Genomic DNA, 10,861 nt, shown 5'->3' with positions numbered 1-10,861 from the left:
GCAGCACAGCCGGGGAACCAACTCATTGGGCCCCAGGCCGCACCCAGTGCTGGCAGAGCTGCTAAGTGCTGCTGGCTCGCTGTCTGCCCATCACCCTGTCAGGGGGCTCTGAGGGACCCCTGCCAGTGCCCACCACACACAGAGACCCTGCAGGGACCCCTCAGACAGTGTCTAAGTGTCGCTCCCCATTGCTCTGCAGCCAGAACCTGCCACTCAGGGCTCCCCTCGACTCCCATCTCCCTATGACTTCCCAGTCACCTTCTTCAGTCCGCTGGGCCCGCTGCTGCCCTTCTGAGGGCTATGGGCCCCATACACTTGTTCTGAGCCCTGCCGGGCCCATGCCTGCCTCACAGCACCAGAGCTTGGAGCAGATTCATCAGCTGTGTGTTGCCCTGAGAGGAACTCCAGGAAATCTACATGGCCCCTATCCAGACAGGCGTGATATGGGGGCAGCCACCACTGGGCTGGGGTGGGGCAGAGAGAGCAGGTGGGTGTCCAGGGAGTCCATGGGGTGACCAGCTGGACACAGAGCGGGAAAGGCACGTGGGGAGACTAGAGGCAGTTTCCAGGCTCTACCAGTGTCCAGCCCAGCCTGGGTTCCCAGTGCAGTGACTCTGCCAATAAAACTGGTGTGGGTAGGGGGGACATGACACATAAACCCTTTGTGCTGAGATCCCCCTCCCTGACTTCCAGCAGTGTGTGGTCTCTGCCTGCTTCCTGGGTCCCCCAGCCTTTGGGCTCTGTAGCTGCCTGTCTCCAAATATTCCCTCTGTCCCTCCTCCTGCCATATGACCAGTCTCTCCCCCAAAACACACTCACCCTCCCTTCCTGGGGACCCTGGGAGTTGGTTAGCAGACCGGGCCAGAAGTGTGGTCTGTAGCAGTATTTCCACACTGTGCAAAGACATGGAAATCGAGCCTTAAGGATGAACATTCAGCCTTTTTACATTGTGAGCAGACCTGGGCCAAAAATGCAGTTTTATTTGAGTAAAAAACTTCAAATAAAATTTTTTTCCCCAAAGTTTTGCATAGACAAATATTTTTGGATAAAAAATTCAAAGTGAAACAAAACAAAACATCCATTTGAAAGAAAACAAAAAGAACAATTTCTTTAAGATATTTTTCATTGAAAATTTCATTAAATCAAACAGTTTTGCCAAACATTAGATTTTCATTAAACTATTGTTCAGGAAAAATATCTCTGTTGAAAAATGTCACCCAGTTGTGAAACAAGCGTTTTCTCTTCAACTTCTGTCCTGCGATGTCAAGGATTTTCGGTTCCCCCAATCTTAACTCCATACTGACACAGTGGGGTTTTGGGTGGTTGTTTGTTTGGCCATTTTGCTGAAGTGGAACAGGATGTTCAAGTCTCATCTTTATTAGACTTCCCTCCATAAATGATGAAGCTGCCATGTTCCCTGATTATCCAGAAGTAGGGCTTGCTGCCTTTCCCTGAGTGCGAGCTGAATGGAGATGTAAGGTCCTAGCAGCAGAACAGCCATGGGAAAAAATCCCCTCACAGCTGGATCTCTGAAAACAGACTCAGTGTCACCAAGGTGACAGAGAGAGAGCACACAGCATCACTGATAACCCCTGTCCATATTACTCCCCGCAGGGAACGAGCCCAGCGTGACACCAGCAACACTCCTGAAGATCATATTGAATGTAAGAGCTTTTGGAGAGTATTGGGGTTACTGAGGTCACCTGAACATGAGGGAGAAAGGCGGGGACTGGAAGTAAATGTGTTAATTGGTGGGGGATGGACAGATCCCAGGTCAGACTGTCTGGCCAACAGTTAGAACAACAAACTGCCTGTGATCAAAGTGAATGAGGAGACAGAGTTCTCGGGCTCCCGGGGCTCATGCATCTGAGTCCCTGAGGTTCCTTTGTCCCACCCTTTGCCCGTAATACCCAGTCCGGCATTGCATTGGCTTAGGGGACTGAGTCAAAATGTTACCACTTACCGTCCTTCATGGAAAGGGCACATCCTGGGGAAAGCTCCCATTGGAAAGTGTTCCACCCCCTTCACTGGGAGCTGGGTGCAAGAGTGCCTCATGGGAGCTGTAGTTCAGGTGTCACATGATCCTGGTCTCCTCTTTGAGACGGTCTCTCCCATGATGTACCACTTTCTCCCTTCTTGGTGACAGGAAGTAGTACATCACGGGAATCCCTGGTTGCCGTGCATCATGGGAGATGAAGCCCAGCCCGGCAGCCTAGCCTGTAGAGGACAATATGAGCACAATGCAACTGAACTACAAGTCCCATGCAGCAGCATGGTGGTATTTTCAATCAGAATATTTCTAGTTCTGGACAAAATATTTCAGTTTTGGGGCACTCGTTTTTTTAACAAAATCTTGAAATTTTCTGCCAAAAGCTGACTTTCTTGAAAACCCAGACAGTTTCCACAGAACATGCTCAACAACTGTATTAAATCTTTCTCCTACGGTATCCCCTAGCAACCCTGCTCAGGATCAGGCTCCATTGTGCTCAGTGCTGCCCACGGGGGAGCCCTGCCCTGACTGGGGGAGAGGTGGGAGCAGTGGGGTTATAATTCGTGCTCAGCGAGGTGCCTTCTCTTAAAGGCATTTACACCCAAGTGACCATGTGTAACTGTCATTCTCTCCCCAGATGCCTCCGTGAATTGGCTGGGAAGCTCCAGGGTGAGTCACAGCTTTTATTAACAACAAAGTGAAGTGATAGAAAAGAGTCATTTGTTGGCCTGTTCCAGCTCGGCAGTGACCCGTGGGCTTGGAACATGGATTTACTCAGGATTCCCAGGCTTCAGGTTGTGTCTGATACCCTGGTCTCACTGTTGGGGCCACAGATCTCCACCCAGGTCCCAGGAGCAGGTAGCTGCCTCCCATATCTGCTGTTACCCTGGCCAGTCAGGCCCTGCCTCCATGGACACACAGACACATATGCAGGCAAGAGGAAAACATCCTTCCTGATTCCACACCACAGTGATAGGGGAGACTCCCCCTGTCACGGAGTATTGGGGGACTCAGGGCCCTGCACCCCCGGCTTCCTGCGATTCACCATGACTCTCAGCCAGCCAGTAAAGCAGAAGGTTTATTTGGATGACAGGAATACAATCCAAGACAGGTCTTGCAGGCACAGACAACAGGGCCCCCCTCAGTTAGGTCCATCTTGGGGTCCCAGGGCATCCCAGCCCCCCTTGGGAGGTCAGAGCAATCTCTGCCTCCCAGCCATCTCACCAGCCAGCTTCCAACACTCTGCCTTCAGCGACCCCTCCCACAGCCTTTGTTCAGTTTCCCGGGCCAAAGTGTCACCTGGCCTCCAACCCCTTCCTGGGTTCTCATGTTACATGCTCAGGTATTCTCCTTCGGGCAGTCTCCCATCCCCCAATGCAGACTATCCTAGCCACACTCCCCTGTCAGCATTCACAGACCACAGTAAGAACAGTCCCAGTTCGTCACATCTCTCCCCCCTTCGAGACCGAACTGAGCAGGGTCACTTTAGCCAGTGACCCAGGGAAGTTCGAACCTACCCCAGTTCCCATGGATGCCCCCGCATCCCTCCCATTCCTTGGTGAGAATTACACCAGGCCCCTCCAGTTTCACGCCCCCCCTTAGGTCGGGGGTGCTTGATGGCACTCGCAGTTCGCATGTGGGAAGGTTTATGCGGCCTGTGCCCTTTTCCCACCCCAATACCCCTGGGGTTCCAACTGGGCTGTGGTCTTCTCCCAGCGCTCCAGTCTGGAGGTCTGTGCTTTGGGCTCTCTTGGTTCAGAGCCGCCCTTTTAACCTTGGCCACCCTCCGGAAAGGATCCTCTATGCTGGGCAAGGGTCCTAAAGCTGTTTTCCCCTTGTCCCGGGCCTTCCTCCCCCTCTGACAGGGGTCACAGGATCCGCAGTACTGTCGGACAGTAACAAAGACCCCAGGCCAGTAAAAGCTCCGTAGCAGCCTCTGCTGGGTACGCCAGGTTCCCTGGTGCCCTGAGAGGGGAATGTCATGGGCCCGGCACAGCAGCTGGCGGCGATACTTCTGGGGTACCACCAGCTGCCTCCTGATCCCCCCTGACTCCATTTTCCCTGGGGGAGCCCATTCTCGGTACAGGAACCCCTTCTCCCACAGGAACCTTTTCCAGCCACCTCGTCCCATGGTCTGTACCGCATTGAGGTCGGCCAGGTCCCTTATCTTCCGCAAGGAGGGGTCTCTCTGCAACTCGTCCTGGAACTCAGCAGCTGGGACAGGGATGGCCACCTGCTCTTTCTCGCCGGCTGGGTCTGAAGCTGCAGCCTCCCTGAGCCGTGTCCCTGGGCGTTCCCTCCCCACCAGGTTAGGGTCCTGCACCTCGGGCAAGGCACCCTCCCCAAGGCCAGGGCGCAGTGCCCCTCGCCGGCTCTGACTGCGGGTCACAACCAGTGTCCTTTGGGGGTTGCTTGGCCAGTCCTCCAGGTCCCCCCCATCAACACCTCAGTGGGCAAATACGGGTGTACCCCCACATCCTTGGGGCCCTCCTTGGCCCCCCACTTCAGGTGTACCCTTGCCACGGGCACTTTGACTGGTGTCCCGCCCACCCCCGTCAGGGTCAGGTAGGTGTTGGGCACCACCTGATCTGGGGCCACCACCTCGGGCCGGGCCAGCGTCACCTCTGCGCCCATATCCCAGTATCCATTGACCTTCCTCCCATCCACTTCCAGGGGAACAAGGTACTCTCTCCGGAGGGACAGCCCCGTGCCTACAGTATAAACCAAAAACCCTGAGTCTGGAGCATCCAGCACCCCAGAGGAGCTGGCCTGGAGCTCTCCTCCCTCCTTAGCAGGTGGTACTCTGCCAGCCCCCCTTCCCTGGGTATGCTGCCTCTCGCCGGGCTGGGTCTCTACCCAGTCAACCCTCTGTGGGTTCGGTCTGCTCAGTCTGTCCCTGAGCCTGGGGCATTGGGCCCGTATGTGGCCTTTCTGGCCACAGTGGTAGCAGCCCATGTCCCATGGGTCCCCTTGAGTGGGTCGGATGGTCCTGACGCCGGATGTTCTCCTTTGATGGGGTTTTTCTGTATTTTCCCACGGGGAGGTCCCATGGTGACTCTCTCTCTGCATTGTGGTGGGACTGTTCCTTTGGGACTCCTCCCTGTTATCCCCTGACTGGCTCTTTACAAACTCATCGGCCAGCCGGCCTGCATGTCGCGGGTTCTCTGGCTTTCTGTCCACCAACCACAGCCTCAGGTCAGATGGGCACAGCTCATACAGTTGCTCCAGTACCAGCAGTTTGACCAGGTCCTCCTTCGTCTGGGCCCCATCAGCCCACTTGCTGGCGTATCCTTACATGCGGACGGCTAGTTGCAGATATGAGATCTCAGGGGTTTTATCCTGACTCCGGAACCTTTCCCGGTACATCTCACGAGTCAGCCCAAACTCACGTAGCAGGGCCTTTTTGAATAGTTCATAGTCCTCTTTCTCTGCCTCTTCCAGTTGGCGGTACAATGCCACGGCTTTGGGGTCCAGTAAGGGGGTAAGGACCCGGAGTCTGTCCGCGGGATCAACCCGGTGCAGCTCGCAGGCCGTCTCAAAGGCATCCAGGAAGTCATCCATGTCCTCCCCCTCCTTGCGTGGGGCCAGGATGCACTTATCAAAGCTCCGTGCAGTCCTGGGTCCCCCCTCACTCACCGCAGCCGGGGGTTCGCTGCCCTTCAGTCTCGCCAGTTCCAGTTCATGCTGACGCTGTCTCTCTTCATGCTGTCTGTCTCTCTTCATGCTGTCTCTGTCGTTCATGATCCTCCAGCTCTCTCAGTTTTAGCTCTTTCTCTCATTCCAGCCAATTCCGCTCCACGGATGCCGAACGTCGCCGGGAGGATCCTCTGCTGGCCGGCGAGCTTTGCCGGGAGGATCCCCTGCTGGCCGGGGGGGTCACGGCGCCCTCGGTATTTGCTGGGCTCCTCCCCACCCTTCCCCTAGGCATAGGAAGGAGGGGTCTTGGGAAGCCCTCAGCAGCCGGCCGACCACTCCCAGCTGGGACAGACACTGGTGCCTGCGCTGCATTTGCCAGGCTGCTTCCCTGAGACACAGGGATCAGTTCATTCGCGCGATCTCCCGCCTCCAGCTGGGCAATGAGCTGTTCTTTGGTGAGCCTCCCACTGCGCAGCCCCCTCTGCTTGCACAGCTCCACCAGGTCGCTCTTAAGCCGCTTGGCATACATCTTCCTGCTGGCCACTCACCGGCCTGTGTGCTCACAGCTCCCCACAGTTCCCAGGGAGACCCCTAGTGTGCCAGCCCTTCTCGAGGTCACCACCTCTCTGCCAGAGTCGAGCTGCAGACCCTTCCGCCCCTGGGACCACTCGCTGCGATCCCCCCAGGGGACCCTGTTACTGCAAAAGTCCTTCTCGCTGGTCACACACTCCCAGGGGTAATAACCGTCTCTCTCTCACTCTTCAGCACGCCTGGTCCCCGTCAATCCCCCTTTGTTTTACTGCTCCCCAGTCACTTACTGCAGGAAGCACCGTCCACGGGGTGCAGTAGATCCCGCCGCTGCCACCAGTTGTCACGGAGTATTGGGGGACTCAGGGCCCTGCACCCCCAGCTTCCTGCGATTCACCATGACTCTCAGCCAGCCAGTAAAGCAGAAGGTTTATTTGGATGACAGGAATACAATCCAAGACAGGTCTTGCAGGCACAGACAACAGGGCCCCCCTCAGTTAGGTCCATCTTGGGGTCCCAGGGCATCCCAGCCCCCCTTGGGAGGTCAGAGCAATCTCTGCCTCCCAGCCATCTCACCAGCCAGCTTCCAACACTCTGCCTTCAGCAACCCCTCCCACAGCCTTTGTTCAGTTTCCCGGGCCAAAGTGTCACCTGGCCTCCAACCCCTTCCTGGGTTCTCATGTTACATGCTCAGGTATTCTCCTTTGGGCAGTCTCCCATCCCCCAATGCAGACTATCCTAGCCACACTCCCCTGTCAGCATTCACAGACCACAGTAAGAACAGTCCCAGTTCGTCACACCCCCATGGCCTCAAAATCTATTCAGCTACAGAGACGTTCCCACCAGCCTCTGCAGTCAGACAAACAACCAAGGCAGAGATGTTCAAGGTTTAAAAGTTCCCATTAAAACTCCTGGGAACTGGACATTCAAATCCCCCCCGGCAGGTTTGAAAACCTCCTCCACAATATTATCCATCTGGGAATCGGTGCTCATGAGAAGCCCCAGCACCACTCGCTGGAAACCCTCCCCACTACGGGCCTACCACAAGGGAAGGAAGACAGGCAAGGGGTGAAATCCTGGGAGGTTCCCATTGACGTCATTGGGGGCAGGATTTCCTCCAATGGGTCTCCATGCGATGTAGGTGTCAGTGGGGCATGCACGGTCTCACACTGTTAGCAGTGGCTGTGCGGTGGTGCACACACCCTGGGTATCATGTTAGTGGCAGGGAAAGCTGCTAACACCGAGCTTCCTTCCACCAATTGCTTCCGTATGATAATTATTTGTCCACACTCCAGCTGTCATTGGCAATGAACAATAACCCTGGATTTTTATTCCTCCTCTTATTATGCTGCATGGGAGGAGTTTGGGTCATGCAAGTCTTATTTTTTGTTATTACTTTTAATATATACCATTTGATTGAGCGTTTAAAGCAGTATCACAAAGGGAAGAGCTCTGCGCTGCTATCATGGAGGGGTATAGGGTCTCCTCAGAGTTAAGGTTACAGTTAGCATCCCGTTATCAGCCTGATTTTCATACCCTCCCTCACCTTCTACAAAACCAATCCAGTAAATATGAAATTTTCATTGCCAGATCTCACCACTGGAGAGGTCTTGTCCTAAATGTTTGGGGCAAAGAACATAAAGGATCTCAGAGAGATGGAGTCTCATTCACTTTCCAGAGATTCTCCTAGTATTGCTGTGGCTGCTCTTATATTATCAAAAACTGATTTATCCTTTAGAGCTTTTCATAAATTGCTCTAGGACAGGGTACTAGTTACAGAGATATTGATGACCCATATGAATTCACAAGTTGGTTAAATACTATTAAAATTATACATATTGGTCTCCCTTTTGATCCAAGCAGTTAGCCAATATTTGGAGTGTTGTGGATTGTTCTGTAGAGGAGAAAGTGATGACAGAGTCAGATGTGGGCGTTGATGCAACCCCATTTATTTACAATCAATCTACAAAGTCCTGTATCCCTGAACACAAGAGGAACCAAACAACAGGAGGCACTTTCTTTGATCCTAGCGCCAAATCTCTTTCCAGCCAGCACTCTGCCCAAAAACTCTCTCTCCCTCTCAGCTTTTTCTCAGGGTCCTGCTCCAAGTGCTCCTCTGGCTGTGTCTGGCTTTCTTGTTGCTTTCTCTTGTTCCTTCTGAGGTGTTTCTGTTCATTGTGTCACACACACACAGACACACAGCTGCAATCAAATCAACCGCTGCCCCTGCATTTGTTAGCAGACCCCGAGGAACATGGCCCTGCCATGCCCAGGCTTACTGTGGTACAGTCCTTGGGTGGTGGTTGCCCATTGCTTCAACAGAAACTAAACAAAGGGACATTTAATGGTTCCCTTATTTAGCCTGAATGTGCCGCGATTGCCCATAGATCAGAGACACGCTTGTTGGGAGCCACCTAATCTCCAGCATAACAATATTATAATAACTAGTACAAATAACCATTATAAATATCACCATTAATAACATCAGTGATTAAAATATGAAACTAGACAGGGAAAAATACTACACTGCCTGCAGCAAAGAAGAATTCTTATTTCAGATAATAACACCCCACTGTAGGGAGAACCTGGCACTACCTCGATGGGGCTGGCATGGAGAGAGGAAGAAGGGTTCCACTGTCCAACTGACAGGTGTCGGGGCAAAGCCCAGCTGTCCTAACCAGGGTACAGAAAAAGGCCAAACCAAGGCTGGGGAGGGGGAAATCTGAGCTGCCTGCCTCAGAGGGGTTTACACAGGAAGTTGAGTGGTTGGGGTTTCCCAGCCTAGATTCCCATTAGAACTGCTCCTGATGTTTGTACAGCAGTGATGTCAGAGGGGCATTTTCTGGCTTCATTTCTCTGGCTTTAGGCTGGCTTAGCAGAATAGTAACATTACTGTGATTTACTTTAAAGCATCCACGGCCCCAGAGAGAAGAGACACCGACATACGCGACCATCGGTCTGCAGCGGGACAGATGTCATTAATGCTCCAGTTGCTGAAATGCAGGACTCGTCAGTGCACAGCCGCATCACAGAACCTCCCAAAACCAGAGGCAACCATTAGGGCCGTGCTGCAAGGAAATTGGGGACTGTCTCTGAGGCCAAAGCTGGACAATGCACAGTGCCCAAAGTAGTGCAGGAAAAAATAAAATTGGGGAAAATAGTTAAACTCGGTATTCCTACCCTCTGACTCTTTGTATCGACAGCTCAACTCCTGAATCCACTCAGTGCTGTTCAGGGATTCCAATGCCAACTCAAAGTTTACAAAAATCACAAGGCAGGCCCGCCAAAATCCCCAACATGAGTTACTGAAGGACCTGTGTATACGTGAGACATCCAAGGGGGTGCGTGTCCTTCCAGTGCTGGGGAAACACCCCGGCACCCCACGCAGATTAGTCCCAGTCGCTGTTCTCTGGCCAGTCATCCTGTGACCCACCTGACTGGAGCCTTACACTGATGGGAGAGTGAAACCCAGGGAAACTAGCAACAGAAACCCAAATAATTAACAGTAGATGGGACCTTTCACTTAAACACTCTGCATTACTAGGATTTACCATTTCTATTGTGGTAGCACCTAGAGACTGACGGGGTCGGGGCCCCATTGTGCCAGGAGCTGTACAAACAGAGAGCAAATGACAGCCCTTACCCCAAAGAGCTTGTGTAACTTTTGGGTGGGCAAAACTACCGCCCCTCTCCTAGCGCTTTAACACAGTTTTTATACAAGAGCATGTGGAGAGCCACAATCTAGTTATCTGAAGTTCTTTCAGCAAGGGTGGCGTAGGGTTGACCTTTTTACAATTAAATTTTAAAAAGAATAAAAGGAATGAACTTAATTTTTTAGGAATTAACTTTATAAAATTTTATAAATCTAAAATAATAGCCAAATTTTTACTAAATTACAAGACTATTTTATAATTTACATATTACTTTAGTTACATATAAATATAAATAAAAAAATTTAAATTTAAAGCAGATAGTTTTCACAGTGAGAAGTATCTTAGAGTGCATTCACCTGAGTTTTAGTAGAGTCTCTGTTAATTAACTTTATATGTCAAGTATCAGAGGGGTAGCCATGTTAGTCTGGATCTGTAAAAAGCAACAAAGAGTCCTGTGGCACCTTATAGACTGGCAGATGTATTGGAGCATAAGCTTTCGTGGGTGAATACCCACTTCGTCAGACGCATGTAATGGAAATTTCCAGAGGCAGGTATAAATATGCAGGCAAGAATCAGTTTGTAGATAACAAGGTTAGTTCAATCAGGGAGGGTGAGGCCCTCTTCTAGCAGTTGAGGTGTGAACACTAAGGGAGGAGAAACTGCTTTTGTAGTTGGCTAGCCATTCACAGTCTTTGTTTAATCCTGAGCTAATGGTGTCAAATTTGCAAATGAACTGAAGCTCAGCAGTTTCTCTTTGAAGACTGGTCCTGAAGTTATTTTGCTGTAGGATGGCTACCTTAAAATCTGCTATTGCGTGGCCAGGAAGGTTGAAGTGCTCTCCTACAGGTTTTTGTATATTACCATTCCTAATATCTGACTTGTGTCCATTTATCCTTTTACGTAGGGACTGTCCAGTTTGGCCGATGTACATAGCAGAGGGGCATTGCTGGCACATGATGGCATATATAACATTGGTGGAGGTGCAGGTGAATGAACTGGTGATGTTGTAGCTGATCAGGTTAGGTCCTGTGATGGTGTTGCTGGTGTAGATATG

The 10,861-nt window shown here is 51.9% G+C and overlaps 1 long non-coding RNA gene across 1 annotated transcript; it reads left to right on the top strand.

The window, feature by feature from the left end:
• Positions 1 to 1,523: 1,523 nt before the first annotated feature.
• On the top strand, positions 1,524 to 9,245 carry LOC135976294 (uncharacterized). Its single transcript, XR_010593456.1, has 3 exons — positions 1,524 to 1,664; positions 2,628 to 2,659; positions 9,065 to 9,245. It is a non-coding gene; the product is annotated as an uncharacterized LOC135976294 (long non-coding RNA).
• Positions 9,246 to 10,861: the final 1,616 nt, after the last annotated feature.

This window comes from Chrysemys picta, chromosome 17 (genome assembly GCF_011386835.1).
Source record: "Chrysemys picta bellii isolate R12L10 chromosome 17, ASM1138683v2, whole genome shotgun sequence".
Classification (NCBI taxonomy): domain Eukaryota; kingdom Metazoa; phylum Chordata; order Testudines; family Emydidae; genus Chrysemys; species Chrysemys picta.
The sequence above is the reverse complement of the archived record's forward strand: the minus strand, read 5'-3'. Positions and strand labels throughout refer to the sequence as shown.